Genomic DNA, 4622 nt, shown 5'->3' with positions numbered 1-4622 from the left:
AAGGTCACAGTGACAAAAAACATATTTTTTATGTATGCTATTGTCTGAGCTCGACAGATTTGACCGTAAGAATTAAAAAAATAGAGTATTATAAGATTTGTTCGAATTGCACACAGAGAGTTTGGCAAACCAGGTTGTTGTAATCTCTTCACATTTTTATATTTGAAAGGGGCATTCTTATTAAGAACTGAATTTAATATGTTTTTAAGGGATAAATATAAACGTAAATCTAATTGGCCACAATATAAGTTGTGGCGAAATAAATGTAACAGTGCAATCAAAATGGCTAAAAAAGAATATTTTTCGAATTTAGTACAAAACAAAACAAGTGCGAAATCGCTCTGGAAAACTATTAAATTAGCATCAAATGAACACACAGAATCCTTTATTTTGCCAAATGTAATAAGGAAGGATGATAAGATAATATCTGGTAAAATAAATGTAGCTAATGCACTTAATGGCCACTTTGTTGACATCTCAAAACTTATTTAAAAGACTGAATTTGCTGAACACGATTTCCGCTCATTGAAAACATATCTAGATGCTAAGCTAGAATCTAAGCATTTCTCTTCAGTTTATTACTACATCAGAAGTTAGTACTTTAATTAATCAACTTCTTTCAAACAAATCTGCTGGTACTGATGGTATAGGACCCAGCATTATTAAACTTTGCAAAGAATTCATTATACAGGCAATCACTGCTCTTATAAATAACTGTATATCACATGGAACCTTTCCCGACATGCTCAAGATTGCAAACGTAATACCTTTATACAAGGGTGGATCGGTAGAAGATCCCAGTAATTATAGACCAATGTCACTTTTACCTACTATATCTAAAATATTTGAAAAACATATAGCTAAACTATTGCATATATATCTAGAATCTACAAGTCTATTAAACAAAACTCAGTCGGGTTTTCGCAAATATCATTCTTGTCAACCAGCATTGATTAATATACATGTAGTTGATTCATGGCTTAAACAAATTGATAATGGAAATCTGGTAGGTACAATTTTCTTGGATTTTAAAAAAGCATTTGATCTTGTGGACCATAGGGTTCTTTTATACAAATTTAAACTTTATCATTTTAATGATATGTTATACGACCTATTTTCTTCATATCTCCTCAATCGATTTCAGTATATCAAAGCAGAAAGCACTACCTCTACTTGTAAAAGCATCATTGCTGGTGTACCCCAAGGATCTATTTAAGGACCTCTTCTATTTCTTATTTACGTTAATGATCTTTCGCTAGATCTTACATGTGATTCTGCAATGTATGCTGATGATACAACATCGCACACTGTGGGAACAAATATTCAAACACTTCAAAATAAGCTACAAACAAATCTTTCAATTGTAAATGATTGGTGCCAAACTAATAACATGATTATTAATCCACTAAAAACTACTTGTATGGTATTAGGGTGGAAACAAGCACGATCAGGTACAGAAATCCCCGCTGTAAATATTGTTAAGTTTTTGTCTGCACCTCTTCTTTCTAATATCAAAAAGCCACCCAGATGATTTTTTTGACACTTGAAGAGCTTTACAGCGGGGATTTCTGTACCTGATCGTGCTTGTGAAAACATTCACTATGGATTCATACTCGGAATCCCAATAATCATGTATATATTTTAGTTTTTCACCACCAAACATGGATAAAAACAATTTTTCATCAGTGAATAGATTGTATTTTGCAATATTCTATCTTAATATCCGCAGTATTTTGATAAATAATAAATATTATTGGGGATTTCTGGGGATTTCGGTAATTACGGGGATTTCGGTATTTCTACACACCCGAAATTAATTGTGGCCACAAATAAATAAAAACGAGCATTTTGTATCTACAAAAATCTAAGTAATCATACCACATCTAGCGTTGAAATTTTGGCTATTGCTTTAAGGAACACTGATTGTTATGGTGTTAACTTTATTTTTCGAAATACTTAACGAAATTTACGTTGATTTTGAGCGTTATAATGACTTTAAATCGTAATTGACCATTTACATGCAATCTTTAACCTACCTAGCTGTAGAAATCGCGTTAATAATAGATAACAATTACAGCTGCCCGCGCCGTTGGTCACAGAGGTATTCAATCAATCACGGGTCGGCTTAGCCGCGGTTAATGCACGCGCCGTTGGTCACAGAGGTATTCATAACATAACATAACATAACATTTATTAGGCATAAAACAGCATATTGCAAATTTATAGCCTATACACGGTATGTGTTTGTGAGAAAGTAAAGACATGGTACATGTATTTGAGAAGTACAACACAAAACGATCAATCACGGGTCGGCTTGGCCGCGGTAAATAATCCTCTTAATTAATTGTTTAATGAATTGCTGTAAAAAATGGAGACATTAATAAGTCTGCACCAATTTCTATGCGCCCCTATGTGTTTGTTTTAATAAAGGATACCGCGGTTTTCATGAAGTCAAATTTCGACAGTAAATCATGAAATTTTATCACGGTGTTTAATATTTTACACTATATACACTACAAACCTATTCATAATTATATAAAACATAATAAACAGTCACCCGTAATTTAATACATCACAGCGTGGCCTAAAGTGAGGGCGTATGTATGGAACGTCAAAACTGCCTTTTGTTGAGATAAACTGAAACGTTTGTTAAGATGACATTGTTCGGGGTCAATTTAATATTATGTTGGGTTAAGGTGGCAGTATGTCGAGTTATGTTCACACAATGTGGGGTAAAGTTGGCTTTATGTTGGGTTAACTTAACATTATGTTGGATTAAGGTAAGATTATGTTGGGTGATGACATTATGTTAGCTCAAATAAAAAGTGTGATAGGTAAAGTTAACATTATGTTGGATAAATTGAAATAATGTTTGGTTAAGTTAACATTATGTTAAGTTTACATTCTGTTGGGTGAGGTAATATTTTTTTTTATTAAGTGGATGTTATGTTAACGTTAACTTGACTAAACCTAATACCATCTTGACTCAACAGAAATAACACAACGTAAAGAAAACATCACCCAGCAATGCCAGCATAACGTTAACTGAACCAATATAATGCCAACTTAACCAAACATTATGTCAATTTAACCCAAAATTCTGTCATTTTAACCCATCATTACGTCAATTTAACCCGACATTATGTCAACTTAACCCAACATAATGTCAACTTAATCCAACATTATGTTAATGTAACGCAACATAAAGGTTAAACTTAACACATGCAATGCATGTGTTAATGGTATTCGTGTCAATAAATATTTGTTTAAGATAATTATGTAGATCTGAAAATATCATTATTAAAATCATATATAACTTGACCGTCTTATTATCATAAAGGCTGTCATAATTGTATATGATTATTATTATAAGTAGAAATAAACTGTCTGTCTGTCTGTCTGTCTGTCTGTCTGTCTGTCTGCCTGCCTGCCTGCCTGCCTGCCTGTCCGTCCGTCCGTCCGTCCGTCCGTCCGCCCGCCCGCCCGCCCGCCCGCCCGCCCGTCCGTCCGTCCGTCAGTCCGTCCGTCCGTCCGTCCGTCTTTCCGTCTGTCTGTCTTTCTGTTTACTAAACCCAACATCATTGGAAGTTTTTTATTGTATTCGTATCTGTTATCTCTTTTTTTTTGCAAAATCAAGTATCTCTCGGTACAAATAACACTACACTATTGTATCAAACCATTTCATGCAAATAATAAATGTTTACAGTCAAACCTGAATTCAGCGGTCAGTCAAGGGAAATGATCAAAGTGACCGTTGTCCACAGGTGACCGTTGAATTCGGATCACAATTTTAAGAAGGTTGGTCAGTTGGTAGTATTACTACGTCGTTACCCCACCCAATCGTTTGCATACAGTGTAAAACAAATGCTCATTGCATTAACAAAGCATAATAATAGCATTAACTTACGCGTGTACATTGAATAACAGAGAATGATATCTTTTAGACTGATTTAATTTCATAATGTTAAATTAAACAATGACTTTATCAACGCTGGTATAATTGTTTTCTCGTGCATCTCATTCATTCAGTAAATAAAGCTTGTCACGTTCCGTTGACGTCACGTCCGTAAAAGTCGAAAAGGCGGATTCGGTGTCATAAACCGATAGTACGGTGTAATTGTACCGTTCTAATTCAAAGAAATAGCGGTCATTTAATTTAGCGATAATTACTTTCAACAAGTCATAAACTCGGATAAATTTTATTTAGAAGATACACCCACAATTATCCCCGGAAAAGAAACCTTCTCAACACCTTATAATTTGTTTACTCGCAGCGGGCCGCTTTTATAATATCATAGACAATTACCGCTTTCAGATGCTTTAAATGTTGCAAATCAGTCCATGTTTTGCCATTAAAGCTGATCACTAATCCTCTTATCGCTTTCTTATCAAAACACTCGCCAGCTGAATGTTGTTTTAACACTTAATCAGCGATACAGATCAATTGACTTTGTCACGCGCTAATGCGTTATGCATGCAGACGATAATTGCTATTAATACACATTGTTATTGTTAATGTCACCTGTTTAAAGTGATATAATGGGCATCGAACAGTTTATAGCTGCCTATCGCAACCGTTGTTTATTTTTGGTATTTTCACTACATATACAATGTACACTTAT

Source organism: Dreissena polymorpha, chromosome 14 (genome assembly GCF_020536995.1).
Source record: "Dreissena polymorpha isolate Duluth1 chromosome 14, UMN_Dpol_1.0, whole genome shotgun sequence".
Classification (NCBI taxonomy): domain Eukaryota; kingdom Metazoa; phylum Mollusca; class Bivalvia; order Myida; family Dreissenidae; genus Dreissena; species Dreissena polymorpha.
The sequence above is the reverse complement of the archived record's forward strand: the minus strand, read 5'-3'. Positions refer to the sequence as shown.